Here is a 19,071-nt window from a genome sequence, read left to right as displayed (position 1 = left end):
CATATAGCACCCCCCCTAGAGAAGGCTGAGTAGATGGTGGCAAATAATTGGCCCTTCCATTTTTGGTGCAATTTGGAGCCTTCTGCCCCATTTAGATGGGTTTCTTGCAGATAAGCTATAGCGATCTTTCTAATGTTCAATTGTGCCAGTATTCTGTGCCTCTTGTGCACGGATCCCATTCCACGCACATTCCAGGTGCAGAATGTATGTGTGTTAGGTGTTGTCATAGTGAGGAGAATGTACGGTGGATGCTATACCCAGTACAACAGGTGTGTTAGACATGATGAGTTGTGATCCGAGTGCTCTAACTGTGCTAAACTTCCCAACCTTAGGGTCCTCATCCATAACCAGCTGGGGACCAAACATCTGTTACCCAACGTGGGCAGAACAAATAAACGCAACTGTGCCTTCGCCTAAGGGGGGGTGGATCCGGTTTCGCTCACCCGGTAATTGTCCACTGAAAGTACCTGTGTTGCACCCTGTTACAACAAAGAACCCCGTACCTCATGTGCCCACCTCCTCTTGGTCAAATTATACATTTAAATACATTACCAATTGGCATCTTCAACACTGGCAGTCAAAATTCGTTCGCCATTTGCGCTGTGATACGCTGAAACAATTGCAGGCTAGTGTCCGAGTCCGAAACTTCCGTGTGTGTGCCAGACTGATTGTCCGTGCCTGGCTGTTGCTGGGCGTCGTGGACTGCCAAAGCCGTCGTTGACAGGAGCGCTGCTGCTATAACTGTCTCATCCGCAGTCGGCGTCTGGGTCGAGTCTGTGTTGTTCGTGCCATGTGTTGTCCCGCCTGGTTCGTGTGCAGTTCCATCCGGTGAGAGAGGTGGACTCCTAGTGCCTCCGTCAGGGGATCCTGTGAGGTGTACGGCGTGAGTGTTATCTCCATCCATTCTGACGCCTCCTCCGGGGTATCGAAAAAATAAGTCTTGTGTCCATGCATGATTTTTAGTCGTGCCGGGAAGAGGAGGGCGTACTTTAGGTTACGATCCCGCAGCGCACGTTTCAATTCCATGAAGGTCGATCTAGCTTTCTGGACTGCTGGGGTGAAATCCGGGTACAGTGATATTGTCCTATTTTCATATTTCACCGGGGCGCTCTCTCTGGCAGCTTTGAGGATCGTGTCTCTATCCTTGTAATGAAGTAGGCGCGCAATAAAGGGGCGCGGGGGCTCTCCTGGTCTGGGTGGCCGCGGAGGCACCCTGTGTGCTCGTTCCACACTGTAGAGTGGGGTAAGGCCCCTTGGTGCCACCACGTTTTTGAGCCAGTCTTCCACAAACTGGGTGGGGTTCGTCCCCTCGCTGCGTTCCGGATGGCCTAGGATGCGGACATTATTGCGGCGTGAGCACCCTTCCGCGTCATCCACTCTGTCCTGCAATCCTCTGAGTTGACGCTCCGGCTCCTCCAGACGCGTGGAATGTTCTGTCTGCTGCGGTATCAAGTCATCAAGTGCCAGTTCATGCTCAGTTACCTTTTCTGCAAGTTTGTTATGGTCCGCCTTCAGCAGAGATAGTCCTGTGGACATCGCGTCCATGCGTGTTTCCAGCGCCTCCCTAGATGCCCTGATTTCGGACAGTATTAAGTCCAATTTGGCCTCCTGTGAACCCATCCCTGTTCGTGGTATCACTTCATTATTGGATGAGGCTAAGGGGTCCTCAGAGCCGGTAGACTGCATTGTAGTGCCCACCCCTGGATCCGGCTGCCTGATTCTGTTGCGCCCCATGATAGTTCTTCGCAACTGTGCCCAGAATGCTTCCTGATGTAGCGAGGTAGTCCCTCCTGCTGCCGGCGGCGTATCCCTCTCTTGCGTCTCTGGGTCTCTATGGGTGGGCCACTGCAGCCCAAAGGAATGTTCTCAACGGGTGCCAGCCACTACCCGGGTCGTGGGCGCCGATGCATGCCCCTCGTCGCTCTCCCCGTTGTACAATTTGTGCCCAGGCGCCGTCTTTCCCTACTACGCCGATTTCGAATTCCGCCCTGCGAGGGGGGGGCAGCGTGCGCTACCGGGTGCTTCCAAGATCGCGCTGCCACCTTAGTGCGTTTCACTTATCTGCACATTTGTGGCGCTGGCAGTTCCCCTACACTTGCTGATTTAATGGCCACTCTGTGCTTGCGCTCAGGGACGTAGCTCTTCGTCCCTCCCGTGGTGTTGTCTCCTGTCCTGAGGCCGTGTCATCCCCTCTTGCCTCACGGCGCCATTTTGTTCCCAGTGCTTGTGTAAACTTTAATAGTTTCCCGCTGGGGCCTCTGCGCCTGTGGATGGGGGGGGCTCTCTCTCATCGAGCGGCAGGCAGCCTTTGAGTCTAGCGCTTCCTGCACTTTACCTCTCTGTCTCGGCACCCCAGGCAGCTCTTCCGGCCGGCACCGTCTGCTCCGTTATTTAGTGCGCAGAGGCCTCACCTCCCTGATGCATACAGGTCGACGGGTCTTCCAACAGGAGCGTCCGCTCCGTTCTCTGTCCCGCTGTTCGTCGGCAAGCCTGTGGGAGGGTGGAGGGGGATTACGCACTCCGCGGTGTTAGGCGCCGCAGTTCTCAGTCCGTGATCAGCGGGGAACGGCCCGGCAGCCGCCCCTCTCCTCAGCCGTCCTCCCGGCCCCGTCCTCACTGTGGGCCGCGGCTTCACTCCGGCTACGGCCTCGCTAGGATGTGTGCTCGGCAGCTCCGCGCAGGTCCTCTGTCAGCCTGCTATTTCGGCACGCACCTTCCATACATGTCCCGCTGCTTCGGTGTGGAGGTGGGGGTTTCGTGGAGTCGGGTATTTCAGGATATTAAGCTAATATTAAGGGTGGTGGACGGAGCAGTCTCAGCTCACGTCCTCCATGTTCGGCCGGTAGCCAAGCCCCCCCACCGAGTCAGAGGTCCTAACCCTTCTTTGGAATGCAGGAACCCCACTTATCTCCTTGACAAAGCTCACAAACAGCTGGAACGATGGTGGCATTGCTCTCCTGGCATTCAAGAGCTATTATTGGGCTTCCCAATTAGCGGTCACCAACAACTGGGTACATTGGCCAGTTACTGAACCTGCTTACTGAATGGAGGGGTAAAATATGATTGCTGGCTCTTATCAACGGCCTCTATATGTAGGGCGGAGAAATGCCCCGATATATACTCCAACCGCAACCATGCTTTGTGGTACGCGTCCAACTCCACCTTGGGTTGGAAAAACAAGATTACTCTAGCCACCCCCCTCTTTGGGTCTGATCAATTGAGGCTCTTGGTGCACATCCCGCGATAAGTGGGACCTCATTGGACTTTCAACAGTAGGCGACTTATGGGCGAGAGGTAAATTGGTCCCCTTTAGTGACCTTCAAAGAGGCTATGATCTAAACCCGGGTGAAACCTTCCGATACCTTCTAGTTCGTAACACGCTGTATAAAGCAGTGCCCAAGGGCACCCAAGGGCACGGACATCCCAATATTATGTCTCTTTCAACACCTTGTGACGCTAATTGCACTATATTGAGGCTTTAGTAGTGGTGCAACTACTTTTTGGCAACTGTAATGACATTATGATGTTTTCCTTTATGTTTGTAGAGCTGTCCCCTGAGGAAGGGCTTGACATCTGCCCGAAATGCATTGGGATAATTGATGATTGGATGATATCGTTTTTGGATTATGTTGGTTTTAGGCACCTTGAAGCATTGATGAACTAACTCATGAAACCAATGAGTATGGATTAAAAAACTGAGGAACCTCTTTATCGCGTTGATTTAACTTTTGGATGAACTGAATATATAACTTCAGACTCAACAGTCAATTTTGCGCTGTGCACCGGGGAGCCTTCCTCCAAGTGGGGGAAGCTATGTAGTAATCCCAGCAGCCTCGCCATTGGAGGGCAGACTCCTTGATGACTATCTGAAAGATAAAATAATCTCTCTGACCTATAGAAAGATTTTAAATAATTCCCCAGACGCCGTGGTGAAGATCCGTTTTAAGTGGGTGGAAGACATGGGAGATCTAGATGATGAGGAGTGTCAGGAAGCGCTGGCCTCCCCTCGAGAGGTCGAAATGCATTCTAGATTCAAACTAGTCCAGCTTAAGCTCCTCCATAGAGTTTATTATACTGGTGTGGCGTTGGCCATGATGGACATTATAAGCTCCCCACAATGCCCCGGGGGTTGCAGCCAAGTGAGCACATATTTCCATTAATGGTGAGACTACCCGACTGTGCAGTTGTATTTGAAAAAAAACTAAAAAATGTGGGAGGTCTGTGGGAAAAGTATGGAAGCCACACCTCGACTCTGCCTTCTTAATGTGTGGGATGCAACAGACTTGACGGCTAAAGAACGGATCTGGGTTCCCCTTGGCAATGTAGTAGCGAAAAGCAAAATAGCTAGAGCTTGGAAGAGAGACACAGCACTTACACTCTGGTATTGAGAAGCTGTTATAGATTGGTGTATGCAGACGGAGAGGGTGATCTACGAAGGGCAGGGATGCCCCCAAAAATGCACCAAGATCTGGGGGGACTGGAACAAAGCGAAGGGAATGCTATGTCCACCGTTTCCTGATCCCTCTGCTCAGGCATGTGTAACTCCGTGATAATGTTGGGCATAATGTAAATTGATAACATGTAGTATATGGTAATGTTGGAATGCACTGACTAATTGATAGTGGCTAAGGTACTGATGCACGATGTCACTTTACACTGTCATAAGTTTGATTTTCTTAGTCAATAAAAAGAATGGAAAAAAACGTATGTCCCCTTCCATGAGCGGCCTTCGCAACCCATTGAGAAAGTCCCAGAGGGGACATAGTGTTCTTTAGAGTGGAGGTGGTGGCTTCGTCAGATGCAAGATCCCAATAAATATTAAAATCTCCAAAAATAAGACACTGAGTGTAGCGTAAGACCTGAGAAACAGCTTAAGTGTGCTGCTTTAGATGCCATCACGCTTACTGAAAATGTCCCTGGTAACTATAGCTTGCCACCAGGAGAAAAATGAGTACAAGATCTTTGAAACTGGCCCATCACGGTAAAGTTATACTTATTTACAAGATGTGACAGAAAACCCAGGGAAAATGAACGTATGGGGCTATGCACCTGCCTTCGAAGATTACCCCTGGGGTGGACCAGTGCCAGGGGATGGCGCAAGATTCAGAACGTTTTAATCAGCCATGGAGTAGTGTTTGTGTGGGTTCTCCTCCCCAGAGCTCTCTGTAAGGCATGGAGACCTCATTCCCTGGGTTGGATTATGCAGATCCCATTCCCAGACAAGTAACGAGGATGGGAATGCTGTAGCACCCCCCCTCCCCCCCAACCCCACCACCACCATCGATGGAACTGGCCAGGGACCCCATCCTTGGGCCCCTGACGCAGCAAAGAGAAAGCCAGGTTGCCATCATACCCCTCAAATATGGTGGCCGTGCCCCTGATCCCTGTACTCCTAAATGGGGGAGCAAGGCAGCCACCGCAGCAAAGTACACCCTGCCTGCACAGAGCAGGCAGGGACAGGAACACTGCCGGCAAGGACAGTGCAGGTTTCGCAGAAAACCGACCAGGCCTCACAGAAATGGGCTTCTCGTGCAGCCTCAATGAATTGGAGGATGGGGTGACCGGGGCACCTCACCTTCTAAAAGAAAAATGAAAAAAAGGATGTGTGGTGCAAGGCGTGCATATGAAAGTATGCAGCCGAGCCCTAATAAAATATTCAAACCTCCTGGGCTGGATGCACCCCATAAGGCCCCGGGGGCTCATTTCAATTAAAGAGCTGTGCTTTGTGGTAGCCCAAGGAAAGCAGGTGCACTACCACCATGTTTTAGGAAGTGTTTGGAGGCTGCAGGAGCACTGCAGCCCTCCCAATAATTTCAAAAGTGACCCTACATTTTCAGGGTCAGGATAACTATTACTCCCAGATGTTTTCTTCATTATTACAACCATTCCTACGGCTGGAAATTGTATTCTACTGCCTGAGAGTGCAGCCATCAATCGTGGTTGCTTCTATGATACATTTTCTGTGGTCTAAATGTATATAATAAAGCAATTTAAAATAAACATAACAACATGTTACTGACAGTAGATTTTGATAAAAATGTATTGGTAATAATGACTGCATTTAAAGTGGTGGGTCTTAAAATGTAATTATTGAGCTTTATAATGTTGTGACCCCTTGACAAAGCCAATAGGCTTGCCTTATATTTTGAAGTGGTGACCCCTTGACAAAGTCAGTAGGCCTGGTTCATTGAATGTGATACTCCTTATATTGTGATGTTCTATCTGGTATAGGTGGCAAGTACTGTGATTTTGGGGCTCATGACAGAGTATGGGTCAAATTTGATTGCAGTATTTAACCTAATGTATTTTCAATCTGCCTGTTTATATTTGTAAATTAATGTGGAGTATTTAGTAGTGTATGTAATAAATGTAACTTTCCTTTTTCTGAAGAAAAACTGACTGAACAATCCTTTATTGAGTGTTATTACTGCGTGCAACCGAGCAGTGATTACGAGCCTACACCACCTCCCCTTGAGTAGGCCTTGGCCTGCTCTGCTTCGCTACCCTGAGAAAGTCAAGTGCTACAACAAGGTGCTTGGTTTCCAGTAACTGGAAATTATGGACCTATTACTTATGCAGGCCACACTTCCTGCTCAACTAATGACCCAATTTCTTACAGGCTCCTTTTGGTACTAGTAAACTTACGTTCTATATAAATGGCTATTAGTGCAATTACACATGCAGAAAAAAAAAAATCACTGCACATTTTTTTGGTGTGTTCGAGTCTCTTACATACAAAGCTTGGAAAATAATGAAACCTGGATCGAATTTATAGTTCATCTTTTCAGCACATGTTAAGTGCCAAGACGAGTCTATGTTGTGTTGATGACATTAGCATCAAGATAGCGAGACTCGAGAAGGCGTGCTGACAGTATAAATGGGGCGTCTGTGTTGGGTCCATATGTAACTGAACATAAGAGATCTTTCTCAAGCCCTGCAGGTTGTTGTTCTGAAGGCTGAATAAACATAGTGCCGGCGCTGGTGAACGAGTCCAGAAGGAGTCGGGAAATGGCACGGGAGAGGTAAGCATATTTTACTGAGGCCAACCAGGATAAACCTTAGTAATAAATAGTTGCTGGATGGATCCTCGCACCCCTTCTTTTCAGCAGTAACAGGGGATGAATTAGGATTGGCGCTTCCTGAATATATGAGCTAAAATGTAATTTTATGAACCTGCCCCAGCCAAAAACTTGTGCAGAAGACGATACAATTACCAGAAAATTTAAAGTTTGAGATTGCCGGCCTGGGAACTTAAATTAAGCCCAACATCAACGTCAATTTATTGTTCAACAATTTCGCTCACCTTCTTGATATTGGATTTGGAAGCAGGGTGGAAATCCTTTTTGCACATGAAGTTAGCGAACGACTTCCCCATGGCTGCGGCAGGAGGAAAGGTGGCTTTGCTTTTTTAAGTCGCATATACGCAAGGTATACTAAAGTGAAGTGTAGTCCTGAAAGCAGAGTGCAACGGGAGGCAGTCTTCCGGCAACAACTGAGCAAGTCATCGTCATAAAGAAAAGACTGGTCAAAAGGCAGCCGACAGAGAAAAGGGACAAGAGACGATAACCAACTTAATATTGCGGCAGCCATATGAAAGTAGAAACACCAATGTGTAACGGAACCACTAAAGCTATATTTCGAAAGAATAGAAAACCGTTAATCATAGTTTAATTTGATTACGTTTCATCTTTATCATGTTATATATTTTCCTATAACTTAAAAATATATTTTTAACATTCATTCGAAATAATGCTATCTCTCTTTATATAAAACTTCAGTGATACATAAAATCGCTGGACTAAATAAACACAAATCCATAAGGAAGGCCAAGTTATTGTGTTAAACCAGAGAAGATTTCCTTTCGGTAAAGGATTCCCCGGACCACTAGAAAGTCTTTGATAGATAGCTCTGGCGTCACCTAGCGACCATATTGGGGATTGTAATCCCAACAAATACAGCTCGTTAGCTCTCCGGCTCCGTCCGGGGGACATGGCTTTATCCTCACTCCCCCGCAGGTTTGGTACGTCCGTCCCCACGTGATACATGAGCCTGCCCTAAATCGTTACGCGTAATGTGAAGTAGCTGCTGTCTTTTTCAAGCTTTGGGGACAGTGGCTGACGTTGCAGACACCTGGCTGGGCTTGGTAAGTGGCCCCTGCTTGGGGTGTGTTGAGACGTATGTCTTTGAAGGTATGCTACTGTCCCTCGGGGTGAATAGGGAATGAGTATTTGTGCTGCCTGAGGTCACATGAAGATTACAGCTCCCATTAACGATAAGAAATTATGACAGCAGAGAACACGCACTGCACGGGCATCTGAATATCTGTGCAAAACACCCAGCTCTCAAACTCATGAGTATAGTAATGCTTTGCATATATTTTACACACATACATGGTTATTCGTATTGCAAGATGAGCTGTGTGTTTTCGTTCAGAAATTTAAAAAACTGGCAATTTTTCATCTAGCCGTTCCTACATTTTCACACGTACGATCTAGACGGGAGACTATTGAAGCCAAAATAGCTTAATTGTATCCCCCTTTTTCTAATCAAAACCTTCCCCACTTCAATGCAAGTAAATGGTGAAATCGCATTCCCTCTTTTTCCCCGATTTCCAGCATGTGTATTCCGAAATGTTGGCATGTATTCGTTCTGTTAATTAAACAAAGTTGCCGATACATTGTAATAATCCAAAACCGACACATTTCACTTACATTACACAACCACAGCATCTCCAAAGAAACTGCTCAGGACCTTACACATTATGTTAGACGACATGCCAAATTATATCACTGTTGACATGATATTGTCGAGTTGTAACTACTTTAATGGTTGTTGGAAGGGCGGAGTATGACTTTTAGCATCTACAAGTTTTTGATACGAACGTATAGAGAAGATATTATATATGTTCGTTTTCTACCCATTTGCTTTGCCTTATGACAGGTTGGATCAGACTTTAACAGCTATTTTATGGGATGCTTATGTTGGCAAAGCACTGCAATATTGGGGTGGTTGTGCGTGGGGGTGGGGAGGCTCCACTTGTCTTTATGGACTTCCGTGAATTGGAAAACTCCCTGTGCCACCTCCGGTGAAAGATGTTCAACATCGTGCATGTCCCTTTCAGGTGTCCGGTGAACTTGGTCTGTCTCCAAACAGTGTAGTTCCACTTAAAGGAAGTGAGCCAGCACATCGATCCGTTGTTTGCTGTGCTGATTGTTGAGGTTGCTGAGTCGCATGCGGCAAACGGGATAGCCCAGAGAGGGGTGTTGCTTTTAAAGCCCACTTCACTTGTCAGAATATTCCAAGTCAACAGAACACGAGGTTTTCAATTTTGGGTTTATATTTAACAAAATGGTGTATTATCTCAACAAAGTAAATGAAGACAACAGTCACTCGAATGCACTGACTAAGATATTAAATGAGAACACAAAACGTTTACAATGGCAGTGGATCGATCTAACGTCCTTGTTCATCTCCGACAGGGTAAACATTTTGTTGCAAATTGAGTCCAGCAAGTTTCAAATGTGTCTACAAGCTTCAGCTATGATACCGAGCGCTCTAGAATTGCATAGTAGGAGTTTCCACAGTACAACAACTCTGATATGACATAAACAGTCTAATTTTGTGGATGTAAATCTAGGGCGTTGAGATTAGAATTGAATATTGTTCACCCCAAAGATACTTGTATTAAACTAGGTAGTACTAGCAGTTAAAAGACTTACAAGAATATTGTTATTTCGGTTTTCAATGTGCGGTGTAATTAAAGTTATGAGTTGACTCGTTGTAATCATGGACACTTTTTAAAAATTATGGCCATTCAAGCAATACCACATTCTAAAAGTGGTAGTCCTGGTTGCACTGAACTCAAGCAATTTCACAAAAGTGCTGAGTCACAGTACTTTGTCAAAAAACGTTTTCCATGGTGTTGACCACTATTCCGGTAAAAAGAAATGTATGTATATATTTTCGTTTTCTAAATAAAAGAGATTCAGCCCTTTCATGGTCCCTCCCAGTTGCAATTTGGAAAGAGTAACAAGTGCTCTTTTAGGAGTCAGTAATCATTTTCCTCAAAGGGCTTTTGTACATTACAAAAAAGCCCCGTTGCCGTTGTAAACCTTTTGCAAATCACAGGATTTGCGAGCTCACAGGGGCTTTATACACATAGGGACTGATGTATCCTAGGGTTTTTCCCATTCTTTGTCTACGGGAAAATGCGTTGGCATATATGTGCCCTGGCCTTGTTCCTTGTTTCTTGCCTGACAGTGGCCAGAGTTCATTAGGAAACCAGTGCTGCTTTTAAGGCTGTACATGTTGGTACAAAGAACAGTGTAGTAAGGCTCATTTAGACCTGTATTGTAGTTGGGACACTGAAGATAAAATATTGCATCAACCTCAAGGGTCGAGTGCATTACTCTTGGGTCCAGAGAATAAGTTAGTAGACCTATTCGTCTGACAATATTTTTTAAAGATTTTTGTATATCTGAAATGCTGCGAGATTACCATTGACACTCCTGATTGTTAATTATCCCCTTGTTAGTCCTTCAGTTTCCCTTCATAGAATTGAAAGTGACCTTTGATAATGTATGTAAACATTTAATGTAGTTTTCACTTCGTAAAATGTTTTTTAATGCTGGAATCATTAGTTATTTTAGTTTAAAACAATTAACTCATTGTTATTTTCAATATTCGACAGCATTTTTTTTATAACAAGTACAACAATAAAATATTTTCTGGCTATTTTACTAATCATTCTTTATCTGAATCTAGAAGTAGTGCTGCACCCCCCACCCAATCAGTGATAGTCCGTTGATAAGATACCAGAGTGATATGCTTACGTTCTTGCATCTGTACATGTACTGTGCACCGAAGTACAGAAACAGAGCTTAAAATAAGTTGCTTCTATAGTAACACAGCCAACACTGGAATAGGTCTTGTGCTCTTCAGGTACATGAGCTGTAATCTATTGGGCAGATTTATGAAGGCCTTGCGCCGCCGGTGCGTCACTTTATTTGACGCAACGGCGGCGCAAACAATGCGCTCTATTTACAACGTGACGCATCTAGGAGATGCGTCACGTTGTAAAGCCCTGCGCCTTAAGGAGGCGTTTCAGTGCAGGGGGGGGGCGTTCCTGCGCAGGAACGCCTCCTAAATGTGGCTGAGTGAAATCTATGAGATTTCACTCAGTCACTTTCAGGACAATGCTGCGTCAAAACCCTGCGCCTGCTTGAAGCAGGCGTAGGTCTTGACGCAGCATTGTGGCGATGGGGCACCCTCGAGCCATGCTGGAGCTGCGTCGCGCTTGCGACGCAGCTCCAGCAATGCGCCACTTTTACGGCACAGATGCGTCACGCATCTGTGCCGTTTTTGCCCCATGGTGCGCCGCATTATAAATGCGGCGCACTGTAGTGTAGTTCCTATTATCCCAATAGGCTCTGCGCATTGGAATAATACCTTCAATAGTATAGGCCTAGACCAGGCTTTAACTAGGTCTTCTACTGTCGATATTAGACTTAAAGTTTTGAGTTTGCCAGCTAGCTCAGAGTTCACTAGAAACTTTCTCGAATAGGCAAGGAGGAGTTAAACCTCCCTGGATAGACAAGAAGGGATTTAGTTTCTGACAACCATAGAACATGACAACTTTGCTCTCCCCTAATCAAGAGTGTATCTCTAGAGTCGTGTGAAAACAAAAGACAACTTATTTTACTCAGTCAGTACGTGCATTCTTAGTCTCACCAGATTGTAGAGAAAAGGAAGAGACGGGCGTGTTCAATAAAAGATGGTATTTATTGATCAGTCTCTTTTCTCATACAAGAGAAATGAATCGATATTATCGCAATACTTATGGTTAAGTAAAGTGCATACAATAAAAGCAGAAGTATAAAATAATACTGTAAAAACATTTATATGGTTTCTAAGCTATATGGTGGTTTAAAATGGATAAAATAGATACATACACATATACATTTGACTAATCGTACTCTACTGGTGTTTCTAACTACGCCTACCCCGGTGTACCTGACCTGAGCCTAATACGTGGGCGGGAATAGAAAGTAGCAGTTTAAGTTAAGTTTGTTTTGCCAAGTGACTGACTCAAGAATTCTCTGCAAGGGGTTATTCAGTTCTGTACCTGGAATCTAGGATGAATGAGGGATGGTATCTCTCGTCTCTGGTCTCGATATTCCAGGCTGCCTGCGAGGGCTACCCGGAAGCGCCGGAGCTGGATTTCTCGGCAGGAGAAAGCAGCGTCTCGTTCTCAGCGGGTCAGGAAGGCGGGGCTGCGCCAGCGAGGTCTGCTCTGCTCTGGGCTTCGGCAAGTCTGGCTGCTCCGATCTCGTCACCACCGCGTGTGTTTGCTTAAGGCAATACCGGTAATATTTATACCTGTAAGGTGCCGAGATTGACGTAAGGATGGACATAGATACGTCAATAAGGATGTCATACGACTTGGTCGTTAGCACATTCTTTTGCTGAAGTTCTCGATGAAATCAAAACAATGGCCGCAGGGTTTTTCCCAGGTTGTCATAGGTTTGATTTGTTTTGAGAACTCCGTATGCCTTATCAGGGGCTGGAGGAATATTGCTTGTCTAATTAGATGGCAAGCGTTATGACCTAATCAGATAACACGTTCCTGTGCCGTGGTGTGGCTTCATCAGATAACGGTTTCTGCATCATGGGATGGCTGCTAGTTAACTTGTTAACCAGAACAGGGTCAGGAATAGGGGGATCGATACAGAACCTATAGGAATACATCACACCCACTCCACGCTAACTATGGCCATATTTACGAATCTAGGCATAGTAAAACATACTGTAGAGTATCGTGTATACCTTACCACCCCAAAATACATATAATGCATTTCGAAATTATTCAATATACGGAAAAAACAGTCACATGTATTATATGCACTCAAGCTGTAGAATAATGCTAAAGCAATCACGCATATGTATACATTATTGCTAATTGGTATATGAGAATTTACACATGAAATGGCTCTTAATACAGAAGAAAAAAGTTCGAGACCATTTCATCTCAGAATAAAAATAATTATGAACATACCAGCGGGCAGCTAATGTCTATAAAGTTTCTAAAAATAGAAATTTTAGTTCTCTAAGAATAGTTCTTACTTTAAGCAGAAGATAAGTGTCCCGAAAAAATCGTAAAAAATATTTTGGGGCTGCTGAAAAAATTACTGTCCGTGAACTGGAGGGGAAATTGTTCATGTTATTTTGCTATTCTAGTTGAAGGCCAAATTCAGGGTGTTGGGAACGCCGTGTGCTAGCTTGCTCAAAAGTCTCTATTTCTGCTCCGGTGAGAACATCATATCATTTAGACTGTCGAAAAAGCTGTCAACAGCTTCCTGGGAGAGTTCCACTAACTCGGAAAAAGGTGTAACCATGCATTCGTGCGCATGATTGTCTCCATTGACGTTTTGATTAGTATTGATGACAGAAGGTCGTACCTGATCGATGCTGCTTTCATCTTGAACTTCACTACCCCTTAATCGTAGTGGTGAAGTTTCCACGAATGCCGTCATCAGGATTGGTAGCCGTTGAGGGCAGCACAAAGCATGAGCCGTTATTGGACTCAACAATGTTTCTGCATCCATTGGCGCATCTGATTGTAGCGTCAGACAGGTGTCCAACACGCATTCTTCTCCGCACAGCAAGCACCTTAATACAGGTAAAACACATCGATGCCACATTGGTCGAAATGAAAGAAACCAAGTCATGTTCAGGTCTCTAAGCCGGGAAAGTCCCAGGATTTTTGATATCCGGTCCCGGTATCCAATGGCTCGGATTGTTTCTTCCCTTGTCGCAGGTGTTTTGTCTGTGACACGGTTTGCCATAACGAAATATAAGGACTAAGAATAGGATTCCTGCAATTAGTCCCAAAATGAGGGTAAGCCCGCCAAAACTCGAATGGACGAAATCTGGAAAAATACCCAGTATGGCTTTGAATGGTGTTAATGCCATTGAAAATGCTGTCTTAAATACCTTTGAGACTCCACTGGTATCAGAAATATTTAAGATTTCATTCAGGATGTCTGCGAAATGTATGGGGGAATTAGTTGATAACAATGAGTGAATCTCTGCAGTCCTTGCGACTAGGAGATCATACGTTTCTTTTGATGACGCGAGCCTGGTCGGCGTCTGAAGAAGCACTGTTTTCATTCTGCTTTAAGTATCTATTCGAATAGAAGTAATTTTCAAGTTAGGCCATGCCCTTGCCTCCCTGTCTGGAAAGGAGCTGGGGAACAATGAGTGTCCACAGCACATGACCGTCGCAGTCGTAGTTACGAGATAAGGAGTCCCGGGCACAAGACTACAACATCTGCGATCCACAATTAGAATGTAACTCCCATTATAGAGTCTATGAAAAAATGGTACTATCTCTGTTGCAGGTGTGCCTAGCTGATGACATGAAAGGTTATTTGAGTTCCCTTCACAGGCTCCATGCAAACTAATTCCGTTACACAGAAGTGTACCGCTTAGTGACATCGCACAATTATTGCCACTAAGAAACACTTTCTGTCCTTTATTACTGACACATGCATGTGAATAGGGCAAGTTCCATGTTGTCTTAATGTACCCTTTTCCCAATTTTTCGTACATGCCAGCCTGTATATATTTTTGGCAGTATTGAAACCTGAAGTTTGATATTGGAATATTAATTATCCCATGTATTATCCATTCACTGACAGGTCGTTCTGACATTGTCACTGGTAATCTCTCGAGTTTCTCAATGCTCAGGATTGTATAATCAGCACCCTTCTGTGCCATACTGATTTGTTTATCAGTAAGGTTAAAGATATTGAATAGTGACGTTGTGTTGATTAAACGCCAAGGCACATAGCCTGAACGCAGATTTTGTAACGTCCAGCCAAGCTGTACAATAGAACGCAATTGAGACTGACCATGTTGTAACAACAGTAAGTCTTGCGATATTATGTCGATTGCTGAAGACACAATGCTGTCCAAAGAAAAAATTCTGGAGGACAGAGTCATTAACCCATTGTCCACTACAGAAAGTGATTTTTCCAAATGAATACGGTCAATTTCCCGTATACTTTCTGCTGTCTCAATTTGAGTAACCTTCCAGGCCTCGTTGTAAGCTGCATATACCTAGGCTGCTATGAAACGTTTCTACGCTGTTTGCGCGGTCCCATAATGAAATCACGCAAGTCAGCACCATCAGTAAGTAAAGTTAGGTGTTGCTTAATTTCTGCCAGTGTGGAAGTTTGTAGCCATTGAAGGCAGAGTTTACCCACACTGTAGGTGGTGATTATCCCTGGGTGTTGTCTTTGGGAATATCTAGGGTCTGGCCTGGTCAATGTGAACCCCTGTGTTTTGTTCAGGAATCTGTCTTGACAGTTATTAGTATCTGTGGGCCAGATTAACCATTGTTTCCAATCAGGATGTGTTATGTTTTGGTTTAATACATAGTTTACGTCTATCTCTTCGTCTGTAGAGCTATTGCTGTTCATAGTTGGCTTTGGAATAGACGGTTTATTTAAGTCTTTGATTTTGGCTAGGCCAAGACAGGTAGTTTGTTGAACAGTGTCATTCAAAAATATAATTTGTTCTGGGATCATGCAGGCTCTAAACAATGATTCTATACCTTGTACTTGCCATTCTTTTGTACCCCAAACACTTTTTACTTCAACATTTTTGTCCCAATAATCAAAACCAAAAGTATTCATTTGTTCAAAAAATGAGTCTGAATATATCAATTTCGTGTTTGTTATCATGGTCTTTGTCCCTGTCTTATTTGACAATTTGAAATAAAATGTTTCAGCATTACTTGTGTTGAATCCTAAAAAGTATGAATATTTGTCATAAAAGGTTCTTGAGCTTCCTTTTGGAGGGGTTGCACAATGTTCCCATTGATTATAATTTAAAACATTTCTAGGTTGTGCCGATTTATGTAGAAAATGGTTACCATAGTGGTTGTAACAGTACATACTATCATAATTTGTCGAACCCTGCAAATAATCATGTTTGGTAAATTTAGCAGACATCACTAAGTCAGACATCATATTATTTATACTTTCAAAGTCCCAATCATCAGCAAATGAGCTTGGTTTTACAAAGTCACTCAACGAGATCTTGATTTGGTGTGGATATTTCAGGATTTCAACCGGACCATAAATTTCGTAGTCAGTATTGTCCCATGCTACCCCACCCGGTATAGGATTGGCTCTGAAGTTGACTGAAGAAAGTTCTCTTTTCTCGACGTGTGAAGATGTGTGTGGTTTGAGGATCAAGTTGATTTTCTGACTTGCTGTGTCCATTTTAGCATATTTTCCCTCAATGAAGTGTCCCAAAGTTAGTACCATGATGAGCCAAAGTATGAGGATAAATGCACCAAAGCCAACCCAAAATTCAATCCATGGAGAAATCAGATAGGTTTCTTTCAGTTGTTTCAAAAGTTTTTTAGCTTTATCTTTAAAGGTTTTTGTTGATGGCTGTGTTTTTGATTCACTGAGGTCTTCAGAGGAATCATCGAAGTTTATGAAGTAGCCGGATGCAGTTCTGTCAATTGTTCCAATTGCTTCAGGATTACTGTTTCTTGCATATTCGTTTGTTACTTCATTGTAGGTTGGTGTGTCTTTACTAAATGTTTTTATTTGGGTTTTCAGAGGTTTAAGTTCCATTGCATTGTTGCACAGTCCTTGTTGTTCTTCTGTAGGCGTTTCGAATGTGCTTAGCCTCTTAGTTAGGACCTCTGTATTGGTAGCAAACCTTGGTGTTCTACTACTTATCGGGAGTCCACTTGGCCTACTGTTTGTTATCGGCCACATGATTGTGGTTTTACCAGGTCGATGGATACAACTCGGTTCTCCTTTTTACCAGCAAGCGGCGGTAGTACAACTGATCTTGTCCCGTTGATAGACAAGACAGGAACTGCTTTTCTGTAAGAAGGCCCACTGCGATCTTTTCTCTGACTAGATCCCCGACTTTTGGAATCCAGACAGGTCTTGCTGGGACAGGTGGTGGTTCTTCAGTGGTTGTTGGCTGCTGTTTCAACTTTATGTTGCTCAGGTCTTTTCTTGTTTTGTTTAAGTGCTGCAAAATAGCCAAACGATCTTTGATATCAAAGCTGTTTTCCTTTACCACTGAAGTCTGACTGTCAAGATCTAAGACTAACATCCTAGTTCCAAACAATAATTCGTACTGACTGAATCCCTTCAGAGAATTTCTTGGCAGGTTATTTAGACTACGTTGGACACTTATTAGATGTTTGACCCACCCAGCTCCCGAACCTAATATCCTTTCTGTTATAGATAGTTTCATGCCTTGGTTTTTTCTTTACACCATCCCGTATCCCTCAGGAAGGAAGTGAGAAGAATCCCGCATCGCTATGCTCATTTGGCCGTGCTTCCCCACAAGCTTGAGGGCTAAAGTGAAAACATTGGTCAAACGTAGCACGCTCCTAGCGTATATGCCATTTAGACTCGCAAATCTTTGTATAACAGTCCAGACGTCAGCCGAGTGCTGGGGATCTACATTATAAGTGGAAACTAGCCTGTATATGTTAATCGGACGCTTTGCTTTTTACTGTTGATCCTTTCTGGAGTGAAACGCCATGGCAGTATACCGTTTCTCTCGCCACTGCGATCTCTGTTGCAGTCCGGGCATTCTTTTACAAAAATGTGATGCTGCAGGCTCATGCCTGGCCACCAGTACATTGATTGTAATTCTTCCAGAGAATCTTTTAGTTTGAGGTGTCCGATACCCTCACCCATATGTGCGTCTGCAATTAACAAGGTTCTCCTGTCCATGTTTGGAATTACTCTATCCCCCACTCCAGGGATTCGAGCAAAAGGGACGGAGTTTGCATCGATTATGTATGTATAATTGAGTGGATAGTTGATCGGTAGCGCTGAGCAGTCGCCTTTTGATGACGTTCTCACCGCCAGCGCTGTTTCACCGTCAATGTATTTTATTGTACGCTTTTTTCTAGCTACGGAAGCCAATTTAGTTGCTACCGCTGTGGCTGTCTCAGCCAATGAATTCCCTGCAACGTGAACGCCATCACGCTGATGACTCAGTGAGTGTGTCACGTGAGTCTTTTGTAGTTCTTTTTGTAACAGAACTATTTGTTCCCAAAGCAGTTTTTGCTTTATTGTTGCACCTGTGTCATCTTTGTAACCGTTTTGAATCCATTTCTGCAAATCGTTGTTATATGATTTGACGCAGTAATATGAATCGGACACTATAAGTGTCGGGAATTCGCGATCCGCATTATCTAGCGCCATTTTCAATGCTATTATTTCAGTCTGTTGTTCTGAATTAGTTTCTACTGAGTGTGTTTTTGTTAATAGGGGTCTTAGTTTACCTCCGCGCCACACTTCTTTAGTAATCTCACATGTGGGGTTGTATGCTTGTTCTCCCCAAACGGAGGGTTGAGCATGTCCGTCTGTATAGATTACACAAGCGTATTGTCGTAAGGGCAGAATGTCGATTGGCAGAGGGAATGTTCTTTCATATTCTAGATTTTTTAGTTCCTCTAGTTCTGGATCAAAGTAGTAGTTTACTTTGTCCATTGTAATGGAATTCACCCATTGTATCCATTCCGGATTCAATGCTGTTGTTGGTAAATTACACGGTGTTGTTAATGCCTCAAAGGCTGATTCTGCTGTTCTGACTGTGATCCGTCTACCGTCAGCTTTATCTTTTTCTCTAGCTATTGCGGTTTGAACTGCATGAACAATGTTTTCTTTAATGCTGAACTTCTTTTCAGCTTCTGTGTACAAGTGTGATTTGAATGCAATTGGTACCTTTTCTCCCTCATTAGAGGTCAGGTATGTGAATCCGCATCTTCCTGGGATGACTCGAATCACAAGATTGCGTGTGTTATCACGTGTTTCTAATTTTGTTTTAATTAACATGTCTGTTTGTAAGGATCTCAAAATTTCTGTGTGTATTTGAGTCCAATTGGTTCTTTTAAAATCTGGTTTTATTAGATCATAAAGGGGTTTGACCCTTTCTGTCTAATTTGCAATGTATGTTCTTCCGAAATTTAGGAAGCCTAGAATTGACTGTAGGTTTTTTAGTGTTCTAGGTGCTTGG

General features: G+C 44.2%; 2 protein-coding genes across 2 annotated transcripts in view; one reads left to right on the top strand and one right to left on the bottom strand.

Moving 5' to 3' along the window:
* Nucleotides 1-7,515, bottom strand: part of CIRSR (corepressor of RBPJ and splicing regulator) — a 179,070-nt gene extending 171,555 nt beyond the window's left edge. Inside the window, exon 1 of the mRNA XM_078681545.1 lies at nt 7,304-7,515. The gene's annotated coding sequence lies outside the window, so the exon portion shown is untranslated. The remainder of the gene's footprint in view (nt 1-7,303) is intronic.
* Nucleotides 7,516-7,913: 398 nt separating this feature from the next.
* SCRN3 (secernin 3) overlaps nt 7,914-19,071 on the top strand; it is a 150,415-nt gene continuing 139,257 nt past the window's right edge. Inside the window, exon 1 of the mRNA XM_078681544.1 lies at nt 7,914-8,143. The gene's annotated coding sequence lies outside the window, so the exon portion shown is untranslated. The remainder of the gene's footprint in view (nt 8,144-19,071) is intronic.

The sequence above is a fragment of the Lissotriton helveticus genome, chromosome 3_1, assembly GCF_964261635.1.
Source record: "Lissotriton helveticus chromosome 3_1, aLisHel1.1, whole genome shotgun sequence".
Classification (NCBI taxonomy): Eukaryota; Metazoa; Chordata; class Amphibia; order Caudata; family Salamandridae; genus Lissotriton; species Lissotriton helveticus.
Note: the sequence above shows the minus strand (reverse complement) of the source record. Positions and strands in the feature narration are given on the sequence as shown.